Source organism: Streptopelia decaocto (assembly GCF_964273445.1).
Source record: "Streptopelia decaocto genome assembly, chromosome: 13".
Taxonomy (NCBI): Eukaryota; Metazoa; Chordata; class Aves; order Columbiformes; family Columbidae; genus Streptopelia; species Streptopelia decaocto.
The window spans coordinates 10,668,511-10,690,623 of NC_138668.1; positions in this window are offsets into that span (position 1 = coordinate 10,668,511).

Sequence of the window (22,113 nt, forward strand, 5' to 3'; positions counted from 1 at the left end):
CAGTCTATTTTATTCATAAGTATCCATACTTGTTCCAATTTTGAACTTGGATCTTCACACACCTTCCCAAAATGTAAATAAATTCAAGCCTGTATCATATGTAGTGGGAAAAGAGATGGTATGAGGAGATAATTAGAACTGTTGGGGTTTTTTATCTCTAAGGACAACTGAAAACTAGAGCTGCAGGCTACTGTGTTTCCTAGACCACTGACACTTAACTACCAGGGACATCCTGCTCGTGGGTTGTGCTACGGTACTCTCTGGGAGTAGAAAAGATGAGTGTCCACACCTCTGGGTACATGTGCTTAAACTGAAGTTGTGGCATTGACTTTTTAACGTGTACTTTGTGACACTACTGCTCACACACAGAGGCATGGATATTCCGTTCCTTTATGAGGAAAGCTCTCTCCAGCTTTTGTTTAGGATTGTGAACTTCAGCAGGTTTAGGAGAAGTCCTAGAAATAAGCCATTGGGATTTTATGAATGTACAAAGCATAGAAAAGAAATTAATGGAATACATTTTTAAAAATCATATGTTGATGGTCAATGAAAATAGGTTTTGTAAGTCGTATATTGATCAGTAGGCCAGTAAGTACATGTTGTGGTGGAACATAGATTTTTCTCCTGTGCAACAGTTTCAAAGAAAACAAAGAACAGGAAAGGGAACTATCTTCTCTGTTGAATCGGGTTTCTTATAAACTACCTACAACTTGGAAATGTTCATTCCCTATACTCCTAAATTGTTTAAATATTGGAAGGTATCAAATGGGAATGCATGATGGGATTGTGTTGAAGCACTTCTCCCATAAACAAGGTACTAAAATCCATCTCCTGTAACTAAAGGTGAGCAGAAATGATCCCGTCAACTTCAGTGGGCTTTGCAGATTCTCTCTGTAAGAGCTGAGATCAGAAGTTACCATGTGGAACTTGACGCAGGAGGGGACACGGCTATCCCAGGTTTTGTGCACCACACATCTGTTTATCTGAATATTTAAAGAGTTGCATAACGTTGGCAACTGTGAAATGAGCAGTTGGTTACTGCAATACAATGTAGTGTTAGTCATGATTTATCAAGCATGCAGTCCTGAAATTTGGCTATGACTGATGCCCATTCAGTATAAATCAAGCCGGGAGTTGCAATGCATCACTAGGTAATCCTGGGTAAAAGCGCAGCGCCCACATTTCCTGGTTTAATTTAGGGAAACCCTGCTGCGCACAGTTCTCTGAAATATCTACAGCTGATAGAAAATGCTGAGATTTTAAGAGGACAGTTTTCCTTTTTACAAACATCGCACCAAGTGGGGTGGGTAGTGTTGGAGTTGCTGTATCAATTGTTTTTATGTTTTTCTGAAGTGGCTATTGGCAGTTTCTTGGATAATAGTGTGGAGAGGCTTAGCATAGCTGAGGACAGAGATACTGAATTTTAAATTTAGAAAACTTACATCATTTTTTGATAGAATGGATTGAAGAACTTCAGCTTGGCCTGCAGATGTCTTTATGCCACCTGAAGATAAAAAGGATGTCGGGGACCTGGGAAAGGAGTCAAGTGTTTTCTGGCACTGGAAGAGTAATGCAGCAAAGGGGTCCTGCTGGTAGAAAAGTAGTATTAAATGGAGAATGAAGACTTTCCTTGGGTAAATTGTGACGGAGGCAGCAAAGGGGAGAAGAAAAAGGAACAAAAGCACCATGCGCAAAAAACCCTTAACACACCCAAACGCTCTTCTCCCTGATGCCTCCTAGGAAGCTCAGTGCCCGTGTCCTCTGAGCAGTTCTGATTCGCTAAAGAACTTTTGCTCCCTGTAAATAAAGAACAAGTTTCACACTAATCCGTTTTGACCTGCCATCAGTGGCCTGGAACAAACGCAGCTGTGCTGGGTTTGGTGGCTGACAAGCGATTTGTTGGCTGGAGTCAAATGCAAAAAGCCTGGGAGATCAATGGTGTGCACACGGTGAGTGTGGCATCTGAGTCATCTTGGTGCTTTGCCTCTTAATTTGCCCCACGGGAACGCTGCCGTGATGAGAGCCATGTGGCATCCCAAGAGAAGTCTCAGGGGAGATAATTACTGGAGCATGATGAGTGTATGCTAATTGTCAAAGGCTCTGAAGACTTGTTTTATTCCCTTATGCAGACTCTTACTAGGAGTTGAATTTAACAAAAATAAAGGAAAACATTTTTAAAATATTGGGGGAAGAGGAGAGCTTACTGATAATACAACCTATTCGAAGTGAACACTAACATTTTAAATACTTGAATGTGTAGATGGTTGAATATAGATATCAAAATGTTTTCTCAGTGCTGTGGCCAAATGTGTGGATACTTATACAAGTGAATTTTCATGATAGTTTAAGATATTGGAGGAACTGAAGGGAGCTGGTATTCTTTTCATCAAAGAGAAAAAAGGCAAAAAGAAAAAAAACCTAACCAGGTCTGAGTGACAATATTTTAATTTCTTTTCACCATTCTGTCCTTGGGGATCAGACTCTAGGTATGCTGTCCTCCACAAAAGCAGGTCAGCAGCGAAGGAAATTACTCAGCTGGAAATTGTGATGTTTCTCGGGCAAAAGTTTTCAGCCCAAGTATTAGGGATGAGCAAGCAAGCAGCAGGTGTCTGTGAGAAGTCTGGTTTACAGAGAACAGTGGTGGCCTGACTGTTGCATATCAGATAATCAAGACAGTTTAACCTGTTACTGATGTGATCAGTTGTGCTTTTATGTATGTTGGCTTGTTACAGCGATTCCCCACTGAAAAAGTTGAAGATAGAGCACCCTTACTGGAAACACTTGAATGAGGCTGAAACAGAAACTGATTGACAGAGGTCATTAGCATAAATATATGAGTGTTTGTTACGGTCTCAAGAGCCCCATATTCCCCTGTTTTGGAGTCATACAGGAAGCAGAAAATAAAGAAAATAGGATAAAAGTATTTCTTTGCCAGTTTGCGTTCCTAGGTAAAGGTGTGTTCTGCAACACAGAGCTAGATAAGCACTGCCAAAAGGCTATCTGAGTGGTGTTTTGAATTTTAAAATGTTGATAACCTGAAATAAAAAAGGAATACTGCAGCAGTGTCTGCGTCCTGCTTACGATGTCCCGGGAGCACGTCAGTAGCAGCACTTCTAACACCACGATCAAAATGTTGTCACATAAAAGCAGTTTGAAACTTACATGATTAAAGCTTGGTAAATTTATTTTTACCTAAAATAGAGACCCAGAGAATTTTTGCCCCAATGCTTAGTGCGGGAAGGAGAATGGTCTGGTTCTATGGGAACAAGATTCTCCAAACCTCATGTCAGGGCTCTGATATCAAAATCGTGAAACAATCCCGACAAGGAGTAAAACTCTTCTGTTGCAAGAAAGACCACATGACTACACCAAGATACGGATCATTTACATGGGAATTCAAATGCTACCAAAAAAGAGCAGCAGACACCGTTTTCAGTTTGACTCATAGTACCTTACTACATATTTGGTTCCACTGAAACAAGTGGTGTTTCTTGCATAACAGGATAAAGCCCATAGTGAATATGCAGTTGTCCTCCTGCTCGGTACTTCAGAGCAGGCTTATCTTTCTTCATGCCTAAAGAACTCCTCTGAAAGGAGAGCTCTGCTTGTCTGTAATACTTCTCTAACCAGCCTTTTTATTTTTTCTCCAGATTCTAATATCTAGTGCATCATCAAAAATAAAAATGGTTTCTGCATAGCACACTAGTTAAGATTCACGAACAAGGTCCTGTTGCTGTGGGGTGTATACAAATGCAAGAGATGATCTTTGCTGTGAAGGACTAGCAATAAAAACACAAAGGAAGAAAAAAAGCCTGCATCACATTTTTGTGATACACAATGAATGAGCAGATGACTGTTCCTTCTAATAACACACCCTTATTAGTCTGTGCATCTCCGACAGCTGGTATTTCTGTTGTCAGTAGTAAGACAGACAAATCTCAAAGTGGCATTCAGTTTGAGAGCTTGTGCTATGGGTGGTATAACTGTTGGCCCAATATGGAAATTTTAACCCAAATTTCAATCCCAAAGTCATCTCTGAGGCTGCAGGAGAAACACTATCAATAATCTCTGACTACTGCAGGTCAAAGTCTAACTGTAAAGCATCTTAATCACTTACTGCAGATACATGACTGGCCTATAAAACAAAAAGGCTACAAAGTAAATGAAAGATCGGGGGAAAAACAAACAAACAAACAAGCAACAACAACAAAAACCACATTGTGAGGTCATCTAAGTGGAGTTTCCTTTGCTTGCGGAGTAGATTACTTGCCCCAGTGCCTTCATAAGACAGGATGCCAAGGCTTTCAAAAAATCCTCAATAGAGTATAAATGAAAGTAGAAGGTCTCCATGTGATCTTGCAGGGTGATGTTGGAATATTTAGCACTATGCAAATTGCTGCAGCTGGCAGGCGCTTCACCACTTACTGTCTTGTATTAGTTGCAGGAGCAGCAGGATGCCAAAGGTCTGCAGTAGGTTGCCTGCATGCTCCCAAGGGCAGTTCTGAGGCATTTCAGCATTTAGCTCCCCTCTTTTTTTAGAGCATCACAGACTATAAAAGAAAAGGTAGCTTGCTCTATCACTCTTTGCAAAAAGTGGTTTGGAATCACAGATTGCAAGAGTGTTTCTTAAGTTAACTCTGTGGTTAGAGGTGGGGTTTTGTTTCTGGGCAAAATATCCCCTTCCAATAGGTTTATTTTTCAGCTGTCGGCTTACCTGCCTACAGCTGCCGTCACATAAGGCACCTCTTAAATCAAGAAACAGGGTCATAGATAGGACATTAGTTTGCTACATAACCTTGTTGGGTACAGTCATGAGAACACTCAGTTTATACTGTTGGAGTTAGATTTTAAGAGCAGGGATCCCATAATCCTTTTATACCTGATATTGTTGCAAATGAGAATCAATTTTCCCCTTTCATCTAGTAGCACACATCAGTCCTACAGCTGAGCTTATCTCAGCCCCACTGACAGTATTCACAACTGGACTAGATGTACATGAACTGGAGGGTCTGATTCAGTTGTGCCTGCAGAGCTCTGTAGGAATCGTTTTTAGCAGGATTAGGTGGCTGAATAAGCCCTGAAAAGCAAGCTCCCTGATCAAACCTTTGAGGCTCAACAGAAGCCCTGCAGAAGCTACTGAATATTTTGCTTGCTCAAGGGCAATCAAATTTGAACTTTTTCTTTAAAAGAGCAAGTGGGCAAATTGTGCACAGCTGTGCTTAGAGGTAAGCTGTAATACGAACAGAAGGTAGACATCAGATCTCCGATTCCAGCTTCAGTAGCAGTGGCCTTTCTGTTCTTGACCAGATTATTTATTTCAAAAAGTACATCTCTCCCCACGCTCTTCTCATCAGTTGAGTAGGAAAAAAAAATCCAGCCACCTACTCCCATGTTATAAGGACTGACTGTTCAAGTTTAAAGCATTTCAAGTGCTAAATATAATATTTGCAGTTCTGCAGCTCAGCTATTGGAGGGCTCAATAGCTGTTTGAATACCAGTAATCTCTTGGGACCATGGCCAGGGAAGACTTCATGTAGCTTGTGTGGGAGCAGGATGCACTGCACTCCTCAAAATGCATCCTCTAGCTTCTCTGCTTAATTCTCCACCCATATAAAGGAGATAATATACTTCTATTCTGTAAGAAGTATGGAATTAATACCTGCTCTTCAGGGATCCTGTAGTTCCAGTTCTTTAAAATCTTCATAACAATTTGTCCTGAGCAAACAGGACATGATAGTAAACTGTGGACAGTAATAGAGTCTTTCAGTGGATAATGTTGGCAGTTTCTTTTCTGGAATGCCTGGTTTTCTAGTTCATAGCATCATGGAATCACGGAATGTCCTGAGTTTGAAGGGACCCACAAGTATCATCGAGTCCAACTCCTGTCCCTGCTTATGACAACCCCACAGTTCACACCGTGTGTCTGAGGGCATTGTCCAGTCTCTTCCTGAACACTGTCAGGCTTGGGGCTGTGACACCTCCCTGGGGAGCCTGTTCACCCTCTGGGTGAAGAACCTTTTCCTAATGTCCAACCTAAATCTCCCGTGGTACATCTTCCTGCCAGTCCCTTGGGTGCTGTCATTGGTCACCAGAGAGAAGAGATCAGTGCCTACCCCTCTTCCCCTTGTGAGGAAGCTGTCTTGAGGTCTCCTCTTAGTCTCCTTTTCTCCAGGCTGAACAAACCAAGTGACCAAGTGGATATCGGGAAAAACTTCTTCCTGGAAAGGGTTGTCAGGCATTGGAACAGGCTGCCCAGGGCAGTGGTGGAGTCAGCAACCCTGGAGGGGTTTGAAAGTAACGTAGATGAGGTTCTTAGGGACATGGTTTGGTGTCAGAGTTAGGTTAATGATTGGACTCAATGATCTTGAGGGTCTTTTCCAACCAAAATGATTCTATAATTCTATGATTCTGTGTCCTGTTGACTCCATAAGTGCTTAATGAAATACCTTCTTTCACCAGGAAGACTGCATGAGAGCAGATTTTTTATCATGATGTGTTAATAAAATATTTAGAATTATATTTGATGATACTACTGAAGAATATGAGGTTTAACAGGCAAGTTCTGGACGAGTAGATGCAATCTGATATTATCACCTCTGTCTGCCTGGCTGGCCTATGCCCAAAGCCGCAGTGGTGGCAGCACTGGTGACAGCGCTCCATGTCATCCCCAACGTCAACTCCACACTGCGTTCCAGTGACTTGGTCTAAAATCACTTTTGTCAGGGCTCAGGCTGTGAACTGGGCCCCATTCTTTATGATGGGGGCTTGCCATACAGCAGAGGTGGGTCGTGTAAAAAACATGACCAGAACTCCATCTCAGGTGATTAAATCTCTCAAATACATGCCACAAAGAGTGAGTGCCAGGCCCCAAAAGGCTGGTGCGTATTGAAGGAATTGGAAAGACTCTTTCCCAGGTGTGAACCCATTTTTCAGTAACTCTCTGCAGCATCAGAGAGACATTGTTGGTGTTCCCATGTCTGCTGGTCAACGCGTACAGGAGGCGTTAAGCAGCACTGGAGCCACACTCGGGCTGCGAGTGCTGCTGCAGGACCCGAATGTATCATTTTCCTTTGAGAAGCAAGGGCAGGGAAAGATTGGTGTTGTGGGGAGTGGAAACATAGTCCTGTGGGGCAGTTTTCTGGGTTGCTATGGTGAGAATACGTCCTGCTGTGCTGTGTTGTAACAGCCTTGGAAATACAATGGCCAGAGACTACTCCAGTGCAGATTTATGGGGATACTGGAGCACTTACTCTAGAGCGTATTTTCCTCCCCCCATCACTATAGTCATCTGTTGTCAACAAATGTTTGTAACTCTTCCTGTGTTTTACTCCTGGGAAAAGAACAGAAACAGTCTTAAATCCAATAAACATGGAAATGGGATAAGCTGCTTTCTTTAATTTTTTTTTTTTTTTTCTGTAGTTTTTTTGCCTTTTACTCCAGATCTGAAGTTCTGTTTCTGGCTTTACTGCTCAAGGCATCTCTGCCCACTCTTCCCAGTCCAGCTCACCTCCATTTCATCTGATGGGAGGTGAGGGCAGCGTCAACCAAAACAAGGTTTAAGAAAAAGTTCCTTCCCAGCCACATTTTCCCTCCACTTCTTTTATGGCAGCATTCACAATCGTGTACCATATGCCAAACTAGATCAGACTGAAAACTTTTTAGAATTTTTTTGAAGTCTTATTGTGTTTGAAAAAAGACTAATTTTCAGGGAAATCCATTTCCTGAGCTGTCTCATTGGTCTTATGTGATGTGGAGATGGTGAGACAGAGCTGACTTGAATCAATATAAAGTCATCAGGCAACAGGAGCTGAATAATGTGTTTTAAGTTATTCTTCTCTTTCTGTAGGTGAAATATTAACTGTCTAATTCCTTCTCCTTTATATTGTCTTTTTGGGAGGAAACAAGAAGGAGGAAGAAAAGGGAGTAAGGGATGGTGGAGGAGAAGATATGTCTAAGTATACAGATATTGAAATATTTGAAAAAAAATACCGTTACTCTGTTCTAAATAGTAATATATTTCTCTAAATTGCCTAGAAGCCTCACATTGAGTTAGAGCTGGGAAGAGATGTACTGCTGATTTTCATTTTGAGGGCTTAATACTGAATGTACAATTTTTATAGCTGTTTTATCTTAATTCATGACAGTTGGATTATCCCTTGGCTTTATATTAGTGTGTAGTTTTAATATTCACAGATCCATAGTTCAACAAGTGTAATCAAATAATTACAGACGCCATTAGCTGATTTATTGCACCAATCTGGGTGTATTTCAGTGGCTAATACTTTAATAAAATTAGCACAAATTCTGGAGTCCTCTGCATAGAAATTAAAACAAAATTCAAGTGCTACTCTTAACTTCCTTCATTAAGAAACTCCAGCTGTGATTAACAGGATCCAAACATCCAAACATTTAGAACTTGTTTTCCTAAATTTCTACCCCCAGTGGCATTCGCGGGAGGACACTGAACTGAAAACAGAACAGAAACTCCGCGTTGACAGGGGAGCTGGAGCAGCCATGTCCCTGCTGCAGCCGCGCTCCTGGCGCTGGGAACACCATGAGCCGTTCCGTCCGACAGCTCTGGGTTCGGCCGGACAAGCGGCAGGTGAAGGAGGAAGGTCTCTCTGTCTGTAAGATGTTCCTCTCTGCCCCTAAAGCTTGTCTGTGAAAGACACTGCTCAGGAAGACAGAGTGTCAAAAACATTGGGAAAGAACAACAAAGGGAAAGAAGGAAATGGATGCGAGTGCCTGTTAGTGTTCCCCTCTGGTGTTTTGGACGTAGACAGAAGGCTCCAGTCTAGATATGATGATGGCTGCCCCTCACAATGACCTTTGTTCTTCAAAACTCAGTGTATTTGCTTTACATGGTGTAAGTAATCTAGTTTGCAGTAAATTATTCCTTAACATGTACCTACTGACAGAAGGGATTTGTGCTGCACTGCATTTGGGTCAGCTTTAAACTGACATTTCTCAAATAGATTTGGGAACCGTGGTATAAACTAGATGCAAGCCCTGCAGCTTCTGAGTGGTGGAATCTCTTCGGGTGTTCCCTCCAGAAACTTCTGAGACAGCTGAGATGTCTCTTACCCAGTTCCTCCCTTCTCTGAGTGTTCATACCCACCATCCATACACACCATAAAAAGGCAAAGTGTTGAATCTCTGCAGCATGCACGGGGACAGAAGCTGGGACAGTGAACCTGGCACTGGAGCAGATCAGGAGCATCCACTCTGTCCACCTCTGTCCACAGCCATCAGCGCCCTGAGAGTTGGCAGGGGAGAAAAAAGGCACCAAGTTGTTCAAACGAGATTGAAACAGCAAAGAATCTCATTGGGAACACAAGAGAAGCAAAACAAAAGGGTTAAAGGAACTTATGGATTCCTTGCCAGGGTTGCAGTGGTGTGGATGCTTCTGCCTTAGGAATTAGCTGATTTCCCACCACAAAACCCCCACACTTAGGGCAGAGGAGGTGACATCCATCAGGAGCAGGGGTTTGAGGACACTCACGGAGCTGTGGCCATGGGCTTCCTGAGCCCAGGGTCTCATCCTCTTTCCATAATGACTGGCTGTTAGTTAATATACCTGCTCTGTCCCCTTATAAATAAAAACAAAGATGTTGGGAGATGATATGGGATCATTTTCAGCAAATTAGACTGTGAGCAGCTTTTTGCCTTCTGTGGAGTGCGCGACACTTTGCTGATCCAGAAGGATCCTGTAGTACCAAGTGTAAGCACAGGGGCTCTGCCCTTCAGGACACTCCCCAGTATAAAATTTTGCAGCTGAAATTCTCTGCTCTGTAATAAGCAGAAAATGAGGCAGATTTTCATAATAGTGTTTCAGGTAAGCAGAGAAAAATAAACTGGAATTCTAGATCAAGGCTCTTGTTGAAGCGTTACCCTATTTCTGGGTTTAAGTCCCTTCTTTCTTGGCCCCATCCTTGGATATGGTTCCTCACTTTCTATGTTGTGTTTTGCTGTGTGCTATTAAGGGAACACTATGTTCCACTTGAGAGGTGGTGAAGTGAAAATCATAAATACTCAGGGAAAAGCTCTTTGAGATTCTTCGGGACTCTAAGGGCTATGAATTTGCAAGCTCTACTAACATGATCTCTTTTTATGGCATATATTTGTATCAAAACATGGTATTTTCAAACTCAGATTTGACATGAACATTCCTTCCAACAGGATTAGAAAGATGGCATCAGTCTGTATTTAAAATCCAAGCAGAGGAAGTTGCATGTAGGAATTGGCATTAGGTAATGAGAGGGAAGATGCCCGGGATTCCTATTGATCCTCAAAGCGTGACCCTGAGCGAGTCCCGGAATCTTCCTGTGCCCCAGCCTGTGGTGCTGAGACATGATTAGCACGTATACTTTATCAGCAAGGATGTTGTGCAATCTATTTAATGAATGCTTGCAAAATGATTTGCGGCATTCGAATGAAAGAGGCTGTGTAATTGCAAAGCACTGCTCTATTGTATAATTGCACATGTTGCAGGAAGCGTATGGGAAACCACTTGCTTGTTCCTTGCTGAACAGCCCATGAACAAATGATCGTTCTAGTGCTGGAAGGAAAATCCTGTTACACTGAAGCGTCAGTGTGGATTTCTGCATTTCTGGGCAGCTTACGCTTCCTTGTGGAAAACATGGTAGTAGAAGTTCTCAACTGTGTGCTAAGCTGATTTCACAGTGGTGTCTTTTGACTTTAAATTATTATTTAAGCAGAGAAAAATCTGTCAAGGTCAGTAACTTCCATCTGAACAGCTGGGAGAAAATATCCCTCTTCACGTGTGTTTCCATCAGGATCGAGCCCTTGCCCTGGGGGTGTGCAGTCCCAGAGGGGCGCAGTCCTGGCGGGCGGGTTGTTAGTCCCGTGCGCTCCTCACACGTCCAGCTGGAAGGGCAGGTCAGTGGGGGTCTCTAATGTGTCAGTAATGAGCCCTTCCGAACCAACGTGTACAAGGAATCTGGTGGCTGGATCTCACTCTAGTGCCAGCATCCCATATGGCTCGTCTCTCCCTCTGTCACCCCTGACCACAGGGCTGGTGCCTTTTCTATTTCCTGACCCCCGCAGGACACCACGCACAGCTCCAGCCAGGGCTCGTCCTTCTGCCCGAGGAAATAAAACAACTTTTTTGTGACATTTGCACTAGAATTGATGAACTGCAGCCATGCAGAGAGGAACCGGTTCAGCTGTCACTTTTACCACCAGTTTTTCTCCTGAGCAGGTGCCTTTATGCAGAGTGCTTCTGTTTTAAAATGTTCCTGCATGCCTCAGGTGGCTTCAACATGTAACTAAAAGCACAAAAGTATTTACTGTTAAAGAAAGTCTGTAGCAAGTTGGCCAAGGACCAGCCCATGTTGAGGAGATTAATTCTTACTGATTTGATTTTTTCCCCCTTTAACACACCAGTTTCATTAAAACGTCCTGCTTGTCTTTCAAATGGTGCTCCTACATGTGGAGAAGCGGCATTGCCAGGTGTGCACAGGCTCTGCAGGACAAGGGCTCCTGTGCAGTTTTACACTTGTATTTGTGACTGAGAAGCCTCAGACCAAGGTGTGACAGCCCCAGGGACAGGACACTGAGCATCCCCAGTCGCACAGGCTCCGGTGTCACCGTGTTGTGCTGCCTGAGACAAAGGCAGAGCTGCTGAAGGCCAGAAAGCTGGTTAGCTGGGAAAAGTCACACGCGTAGGCAGGTGAAACTCTTAATATCTTCCAAGAGGTAAGAAACCTGGGAAGGCATTGCAGATTTCTTCTTTCTGAATGCAGATCTATTTTTTTTAGGCCAACTGAACAAAACGTCTGTCTAGAGAGTTCCAGAAAGAGGAACAAAAGTAAACTATAAATATTCAGCTCTTGATTTCAGGTTTTAATAAATGATGAGCTCTGGGAGATGCATTTTTTCTTCCAAATATCAAATGACTCGATTAATTTTACAAGTTGGTTATATAGTGCTTGCCACCTTCCATCTGGTTACAATACAGAAGTTTCTGCCAATGCTTTAAGGTGACACATCCCAAAGGAAATCAGGTCCAAGGGTCTAATGAGGAACAACCACTCCTCCGTGAAAGCCGAAGTCTGTGTCTCTGCATCTGTATCTGTGCCTATATCTATAAATAAAATCTCCTGCACAGGAAGGTCTGATGTGAGACACAATGCTCAAAGATGACTTGACCTATATAAAAACGAGGGAGTGCTCTGGTGGCAGCCGCTGGGGCAGGGTGATGGGCAGAGGTTCCCTGGGATGCTGTTTGCAGCTCAGGACACGGCCGCTCAGCTGTCTGCCTGCCAGCCTTGCACGGACAGAAACCTGCCATCAGAGTTCCAGAAGCACATCTGGCACACCTGGCTGCTCATGGGAAGCCTGGCTTCTTGAAGATGTGTGTCGTGGCCCACCCGGTATCGCTGGTTTTGGAAATCTCGAGATATAGACACTTTCTGCTCTGAGGGAGGTTATTGTGAAGCCAAAGCAGACTTAGGGCCATGTAAATTTTTAACTTTATATGTTACTGATGTTTTCCAAGAAACACACGTGGCTACATGGAGCCGTTTATTTGCACCACCAGCACACGCCTGACCTGATTAGTGACAGAATAGTTGATGTGTGGCTGGCTCAGACCCCGCTCCTGAGCACACTGGTAGAATAAACAATAAAGAATTATTCCACTGGCTTTAAAATTGCTGGTTGTTTTTCAATCTTCAGAGGCAGTTTTCTGGATGGATAAAAACATGCGAGAGCTAAGATACCTCTGGGTCCTGGAGCACTCAAGTACTTAGTGGGAACTGAAGGAAGGAAATGATGTGAATTCATAGAATCGTGGAATAGTTTGGGTTGGAAGGGACCTTCAAAGCTCATCCAGTGCCACCTCTGCCATGAGCAGGGACATCTTCACCAGCTCAGGTTGCTCAGAGCCCCGTCCAGCCTGGCCTGGGATGTCTCCAGGGACGGTTCATCCACCACCTCTCTGGGCAACCTGGGCCAGGCTCTCACCACTCTCAGTGTCAAAATTTCTTCCTCATGTCTGGCCTGACTCTCTCCTCCTTTAGTTTAAAAACATCATTCCTTGTCCTGTTGTAACAGGCTCTGCTAAAAGGTCTGTCCCCATCTTTCTTATCAGCCCCTTTTAAGTACTGAAAGGCCACAATCAGGTCTCTCTGGAGCTTCTCTTCTCCAGCTGAACACCCCAACTCTCAGCCTGTCCTCCCAGCAGAGCTGTTCCAGCCTTGGATCATTTCTGTGGCTCCTCTGGCCCCTCTCCAGCAGGTCTATGTATGTCCTGTGCTGAGGACCCAGAGCTGGACCAGCACTGCAGGGGGTCTCACCAGAGCAGAGCAGAGAGGCAGAATCATGCAGTTCCCTGTAAATTCCCTTTAGAAGTTAGTGCAGGAGTTGTGTTGTTCACCGTGTGCCAGCTCACGGAGTTGGCTCTGGAGTGCTCTGTGCCGTGCTAAGTCCATTCTAAACTCTGCCTTTCCTGGTATGGTCATTAAAAGTGCTGTTTCCCAGGCTAGGTGTGAAATATGTTATGTGCTTGGGCAAAACGCCAAGATACCAGCACATAGTTATTATTTTATGTGTTCTGAAACTGGAAGAGCTATGCTCAGTCATTTACACCCGAAACAAAACACTCTTAAGCAAAGTGACCATTCAAATAACTGCTGAAGTGCCTGAATTAAAACAGATGTGCACTATCAGGGTGGCAAAATGTCCCTCTGGCTCGCCAGCCAAGATCTGCAGGAGCAGGGCAGCTGGGGCTGCTTGGGCTGAATAAACCCTGGGTGCTGGTTTGCTTTGGGCTGCTGGGCTGCAAGTCCTGAAAGCTGCTCTACAAACACCAGAGATGCCTCTGCCATCTAACAATGTGTATAATCCCTGGCTACCTCATGTTCTCTGGAGAAAGCCTTGCTTTTGGCATAAATAATTAGAATCAAATTGTCTGTTTGTAGAATTTAAGAAGTCATATATTTTGTGAACTAACTATACCTTAATTCCCTTTTCAGACTTCCAAACTCAATAAAGGGATGAGGCCATTGTCTTCTAGTGGAGGATCTCAAAGCATATTTCCAGGAGTAACACGTTGATGTTAGGATGTTAGCTGTGGCACGGACAGTTTGCACGAGCTTTCCCTGCTCACGCAGTCCGTGCAGTCCTGGAGAGTCACACAGTGCTCAGCCTCTACTGCACCACGCCAGGTAACACTTCTGAAGCGCTGGTGTTACACCATGAAGCAATGGTTTCACACAATAACTGTGGTTTAATGATGGACAACTGAGTCCAGCCTTAAACCAAACTGTCTCCCAAGTCATTTCCTGGGAAGGGCAGATCCTTTTGGGGAAAAATCCACATAGGAAAATAAGTAGATACTACTCCTGCAGCATGTCACAACATAGATTCATTTTGGTTGGAGAAGACCTTTAAGATCATTGAGTCCAACCGTTAATGAGAGACATGAGAGGCGTTTCATGGGGGAGATGAAATACTGGCAGGGTGATGCACAGAGCCATAGCTGCTGCCACATTCACAGCTTGCAGCCCTACCACCTACAGCAAGCCTCTTCTCTTACTTGGAGAAAATTATTTCAATTCACTGTTTTCCAGAATGTTCACAATCCCAGGCTGGGAATATTTAACAGCACCAGGCACAAAGCTCTATAACCAAGTTATTTTTCCATTTAGCTCCGAAAGCACGCGGCGGGCACATGTGTGAGCAATCAGGCTGCGTGCCCACCATTCTTCACCAGGCTGCTGCTGCGCTGCCTGCGGGAGGAGGAGACGGCAGCGGGACCGTCCTGCACTGCTCACAAACAACCGGGCAGCTCCAGAGAGCCACACGAGCAGGAGAATTGACCAAGCCACTACAGGAGACGGACTTTATCTGGTACCTGTGTCAGCGGATCCTCCTCTCCGTAGCAAAGGCGCTGCTTGCACACACAGGCACGGATGTGCTGCCTGCTGGAGCTGTGACATGGGAGTTTGCTCAGCGCATCCCAAAGCAATGTGATCCCAAAGCAATGCGATCCCTATCTGTGCTTTGAGGAGCTTTGTTTAGTAGCTGCAGAAAAGTGATCCCCAAATACAGTGAGACAGCATGAGTGGGTTCTGCACTGCTGGGTCCTGATTTCAAGAAACTGGCTTAATCCCTGCTCTGATGTTCTTTACTGACAGGGGGAAACTTGCTCCCAAGGCTGCTGTCTTATTTGTATTATGTGTTATGTACAAAACGTCATCTAATTCGTGTGCCTCATAACACATACATTTTCTTATTTCCCCCCAATTATCTTTATAAAATATCTGAAATGTCGCATTTCTTAAAAATGTTGTATGTTATTAAGATTTTTTAACTGAAAGACTTAAAATTTGCTATTAAAAAACACCTTAGTTGATAAACATGATTTTCATAGCCTGTGCATCTGTAAGGGCTTTGTTAAAACCCCTGAACACAGGATCAAATAGAAAATCTATGTTGCAATAGTTTACAGGGCTTTCCCTTTTTGGTTGTTTCAAAATCTTACCAGAAACTTCACGAAGACCTCGAGAGACCTGTGGCCACTGCCATGGGTAAGAAGGTGGTTCCTAGAGCACAGAATTAGCATAAACGCCAGTATGGCAAACCTAAAGATGGCCTATTTGCTGCCACTCGTGGTGGCAGCTGGATTCTTTTAGCTGCATCTGGAGTTTAAGAAGCCTTTGGATGAGCCCTGGGGGTCTGCAGGAGACCTAGAACATACCATACTGCAAGGAAACAATGTGGAGCATCTAAGCTTCAAAAGAAAGTTTAGATCTGCATATTGTCCTTGTGGTGACTAGAGGAGCTAAACTCTGGGAAGAGATGCATTTAGACTTTATGCCAGCTATGCATTTACTGTAGCACAGTCAGTATTCAACTCACAGGATCCAATGGTGCAAGAGTTTTTTAAGCACATGCACATAGTTGCGCTTTCTGCAAGACTGCCTTGAGTGCCTTTGCATCCTGCCATTGTATCCATGCTGTATTGCCAAGCCTAAGGAAGCTGTGTCTCCTCGGGCACCTGGGGCCGGCAGCTGCAGTGGCCGCGGTCAGGACTGCCGGGACACAGCTGGAAGGGCACCACAGCTGGGACACAGCTGGAAGGGCACCGCTGGCCCTTTGCCTGTCCCCTGTCCCCACTTGCCTGCCTGGAAGAGCCAAACCAGGAGCTTTTGAGAGTATTTTATTAACCCGTTAGGAATTTAGATGTCTATATTCCTTAACTCATCTCTGTTTATGTCACTTGCAATTTTGTGGGAGAATTCCCAGTTGGGATTCCCTACATCTCTATTAAGGACGTGCAATCCCCCAAAATACCTGGTGATCCTTATCTGCACAACATACCCAGCCCTTGCGTGTTGATTTTGAAAACTTCCCTTGTGCCTTCCTTGCTGCTGCGGAAATAGTTTCTAATCGTTCCTAACCCAGCTCCGGCTCTCCCGGGCCCGGGAGAAACTTCCCCGGGGTTCAGGCAGCCCCAGCGGCGGGGAGAGGGGGGGAAGCACCGCGGGGCCTCGGGGCTCCTGCCTGGGTGGGAGGAAACCTGCTGCCGCCCCCTCCTACCCGATCCTTCCTTCTCCTGCCCGATCCTTCCCGCTGCTGCCCGTTTCTGCTCGCTGCTGCCCTCCGCTGTCCCTTACTGTCCCCTGCACCCCGATCCTGCCCGCTCCTGCCCTCCCCTGTCCCCTGCCCGCTGCTGCCCTCTCCTGCCCGATCCTGCTCGCTCCTGCCCGCTGCCCGATCCTGCCCGCTGCTGCTCTCCGCTGTCCCCTACTGTCCCCTGCTGTCCCCTACCGTCCCCTGCTGTCCCCTGCACCCCGCTGCCGCCCGCCGCGGTGCCCCCAGCCGCACCGAACTGGGAGCCCCGGGCTGCCCCGGGTGCGGAGCCAGATCTGCTGTGGGTGTCTCTTCGGCCAAACGCTGCGTTTGAAAGTAGTATTTCTCCGATTACTTTGAAATGGTTTCTGGTCACCTCAGGCTAAGACGGATTTCCTTATTTCTTTAGTTTCATACCCACCTCTAGGGAAGGTGGGTGGTCGTGCTCCCCTTCAGGCTTCCATGTACTGACCTTCCAGAGCTTTTAAAAATATTTAAAAATCCATCCAAAATATATTCAGAAATTCCAACGAATAACTTTTTCTCAAAAATAAATTCTGCCTAGCACTGCGTGGGTTATTACATGATCACCCCAGGCATTTCACAGTAAGAAAACGAATAATTAACTGTAAATGTGAGTTGAGCGGTAACTACACTGTACACATCGCCAAAATTTCATAGGGAACATGTTCCTCTAGTGGAAATCATTAATTTAAATTCTACCTGCTGTTTTATGTGGGAAATTTCAATTTACCCTAAAAGATTATTCAACGCGAATGTAACCCTGACTTTGGGAATCTGTTTAACAGTGTTTGTTTCCATGAAAGAAAAAGTTTTCTAGAGTTAAAATAATATGAGTTATGTAAGGAGTGAATTAGAGAAATACTACAGAGAGAAATCCTGAAATATAGATAATTATCTGCACCGGTGCTCCAGGTTCCTTGAAGGGCCACCCAGCCCCCCTGCTTACTGGTCGTTAATGAGAAAAAGTCACGGGCTTTGGGGGGGGAGGGGGTCTGAAGGGGATGCACTGCCCATTACTGCTTGATGAGCATCATTAGTACTTGTGTCCTGTGAGACAGAGGGAAATGTCCCTTCATGATCCCGCATTTACTGCAGAAGAGCAGAGCTCACTTTCTACTATGAACAAATCTGCAGCACAAGTTGTAGCCCACATTTATTCAGCTGCTTATTTCAAACTCCAGCTTCCACTCCCCGCTTCTTTTCTAACTCTGCATTCGTTGGTACCCTGGCTCGTTTGGATCCTTGTGCTGAAAGATGTGCCTGCAGTGCTGTTTCTATGACACTGTGCCAAAATACAGAAGTTTTTCTAAATGGTTTTCTCCAGGTGTTGCGATGTTGCTGTAAGGAAAATTAAAATCACACCTCTTAGCATCACCCTGAACATTGGTGAGGTGAAGAGGCCTCCAGCTGCTGCCCTCTGGGAGCAACATGTTTGCTCAGGAGGGCTCTGACTGGCTTTGTGCTGCCCTATGTCCCCTATGTCCTCTTCAGCCCTCAGCTTGCCACAGTGGTTTTAGGGAAGCTGGTCTTTGGGCAGGTGGGGCTCATCCTGAGAGCGACTCCCTGGCTGGGTCCGCAATGAGGAGCACTTTGATCCGAGAGCTGCCTTGAAAATCACAGAGCTTCCCAAATAATTTTCCCCTCCACTGAAAGAACAAGTTGTAGGTTAGGGGGGAAAAAAAAAAAAAATATATATATATATATATATATATATATATATATATATATATGTGAAATCTGGGCTGAAATTATCATATATGGTGGAGATTCCAGCATGTAGAGCTAAAAAAGAAAAAAAAAAAATTGAAAAACCGAAGCACATGAAATACTGTGAAATGCCTCGTGTAGTAATTGAGAATTAGCAGCGCTGCAGGAGCTTGTGCACCTGAAAGGCCTTTCTCGCCCACCAGCCTTCTTCAGGTACAAATGGGCGGTTGTTGTTACCGTTAAGATCGCAAGATAAGGCGCAGCCGGCAGGAATGCCGACAGTGGAGCAGACACGTCCCATCTGGGCTCAGCGCTGGGGACAAGGGCTGCCCGACCCCCGGCTGAGCTTCCCCTTCAGGGGAACACGCAGTCACCTTTTCCTCACCAGAGCTTGCCTTCGCATTTAAAGTTCTTATTTACTGCCTTAGCTCGGCAAATTCCAACGTGCACTATTTTTACCTTCCGCAAAGGTGGACCATGGTTTTCTTTGCTCCTGAGATGTTGTCCTTGTGCCCGCACAGCAGCGAGCAGCATCCTGACACCTCCTGCTCTCACTGGCAACACTCACTTGACATAAGGTGACTTTTTTTTGGCCAGAATCCTCATGTAACAAAGGGGATTTGCATACAATACCTGGTGTGGGCTCCTTGCAGGCTGACTTGTTTAATTGTCCGCAATTCTTGTTAAGGCAAGACTGCAAAGGTTTAGACACAAATCTTCAGTCCTCAGTTCCTGCTGAGCACTCAGATGTGATTAAATCCTTCTTGGTGATTCTTGAAGTATGAATGTGCTAAGATACAGAGTATTTGTCATTGTGCATGCTAAATGTTTGTATCTGTGCCATCGCCTGTGGCCAAAACAATGAAACCTTCCTCTCTCCAGAAGTGGGAGCAGAGACGGCCCTTACAAAGCTTGGCTTTGCCTAACATCAAGGCAGATTTTGCAGACTTAAGATGGAATTGAGCAGCTCTGAGGAGGTCCCCCTTCCTACATCACTGGTCTCACCTCTGAAAAACTATGGTTGAAGCATTTTGGATGGGGAATCAGCTGGGGAGTGCGGCTGGGGCAGCCACAGGCCCAGGGTCCAGCTCTGCCAGGTGGGAAGGAGGGAGCTGCTCCTCTCCCACACCTGTCAGATGACGGGCAAGAGAAGAAGGAGCAGACTGGCACTGCAGACCAAACCGTGTCAGGGTTTCTGTGTCCCGCATGCTGGGTGCTCTGTGGGAATGGGGGAGTGCAGAGATTATCCATCACCATATCCCAATACTGCTGCCCAGCACTAATTAAGAGCAGGTTTAAGATAGTTATTGTAACATTTTGATGAAAGCCACTTCCTTATGGCCAGCACCCCAGAAATTCCCATTACACCAGTGACTCTGCGTGTCAGCAAAGGCCGTGCATGTCAAACCACAGTGGGGTCTGTCCCAAGGATGGTGCCCCAACTGGAAAGGGCCATTTTTTTACAACAGATAATAATCTTTTGCTTTAAAGAAGTCTGAAAGATCTCAACAATGGGCACTTCCTCACCAGAAATATTTCTCTCCGGTGTGTTTGCCTTTAGGTGCTGCATAATCCTTGACTAGGATCTTAGGGCCTTGGTCCCTTTGTAGCATATCTAGAGCAACATCCAAAATCCAATTGGAGCCTCTTATGTTCTTAAACTAGGTTTGATTTTTTTTCATTGTGCAGCTTTACAGGTATGTCTTCCTAATGAAATAAGAAAGCCAAACTATGATCCTGAATGACTAATGCCATTGAAAAGGCTTCTAAAGCAGATGTTCCTGGGATAACCAGTGGATGAGTTATGCTTTCTGTGAAGAAATAATTTTAATAGACATTAATGCTGATATCTCACATAAACCCCCACTCTACTTATGTGTTAGAGGGAAAAGAATCTCTTTCAATTAAATGTAATTTTTTTCAATTACATCCATTTCAACTACACTTAACCCACTGATTTCCAGTACCTCTAGGTTCAAACAAATTACAAAGTCTTGTCACACATTAAGATTTTGCATTTCATGTGAAAACATCCATTTGATCCAGATAACATGTCACCTAGTTCACTTGCTAAAGCTGCTTCACAGACTCTTGTAAGGCAAATATTACTGTCGGTTCCATTGCAGGGCCTGAAAAAAAGAGGCAGGAAGGAGCCCGGGGCTGTGCTGGAGCCTGGGAAGGTGATGGCAGGGCTGAGGCTTGTCTTTACAGCGACTCAGCTAAGCCCCGCTTAAACACAGGCTGCTTTCCCGGACTGCTCCAGGGACTGCGATGAGCCGGGGGAACAAATGTAAAACGCAGCATGTCAATGTGAGGAAGAAAGAAGATTGAAAAGGTCCACACAATAACGCTGAGTGCTTTGGAAATCACAGCCATTAGGTCAGATTATCATTAAATCGTTGCCTTGAGCAGAGCCCAGGGGCCTCAGATCACCCCAGATAGTGCCTGCCCCAGCCCCGGGGCACCGCTAAACCCGGCCTCGCAGGGCTGCTCTTCCAGGCTTTTCCTGAGGGGCTTTAGCAACCACAGAGATGTTCGCTCTGGACTTGGAACACTCAAACCTGCACTCAGCTTTCCATCGAAGTACTAAACCTTCATGAAATAAGCAAATAAACATCTCTTGGAGACTGGGAGCTGGGACATGAAACACAGAATTAAGCAATTCGTAACGTACGTTTATCTTTTGGCATTTTTAGAAAATTACAGCCGCAAAAGGAGAGTAGTGATCTCTCATAAATTTCCTAGTTCATTGAAGTCAGTGCCATGCTGAACTGTTGGGTCGGCAAGGCGAGACGCCAGCTTACATAGGAGAATTACTTCACTGTCCCTCGCATCATCCCATCATCAGTCTAAAATCCAATACATAAATGCCACTAAACCAAAACTACCCCAAGCAATTTACTCACACCTGCTATATCTCCCAGACCCACGGGGGGTTCTGTACTCTTAGTTTTCAGGTATTTCAGATGCGATATTGGACACACCTACCTTGCTGCAGAAGCCTGCTGCCTGGATGGGGCTCGGGTGTCCCCTCCCCTCGGGTGGCTGCAGGGCGGTGAACACCCCATCTGTGAGCTTTCCCCAGGCAGAATGGTTGGGAAAGTGGAGATGGGTCCCCAGGGAGCTGCTCTGTACCCCCTGGACAGGGGATTTGCCTGAGGCTTTGGGGCGCAGGCTGTGAGCAGACAAATGGATGGGTGGAGCAGGCCAGCTCTGCACTTAAGGGCTCGTTTGGAGCTTCTTTAAGCAAGTGTGCTTGGCCTGTGTATCAGCTTGCACATGGCCCTCTCAGAGATGCTGGAGAGGGATGTATCTGCTGATCTCACGACCTACCTGATGCCCAAGCGCTGGCTGGCAACAGCAGCACACAGACCATTTAGTTCCGGCTTTTCAGAAGTCAGTTCTCCAGAGTCAAGGAATGACTACCCTCCACAGGGAGGGAAACAGCAAAAGAAATCAATCTTCTCCAAGGCAAGTAAATGTTCCAATAATATTTGTCATTTAGTCAAATAGCTGCCATAAAAGCAAAACTTCCTGAGCCTCCTGAGAGGGGTTTTGCTTTAAGCGTAGACCTGACTGGCAATTAGGAGACCTCTTATTGGTGTAATGGAGACTCCAAGGGGTAATGGAGAACCCAAGGAATTCCGATTCACACAAGGACAGAAATACCAGCACTAGGACCCCCATGAAACCGAGACAATTCTGTTAGACATCACTACTTTTTTGCAGTCAATCCACAGTAGCCTTACTGCACTAACACTATCAGTTTTGGAAGTGAGAATC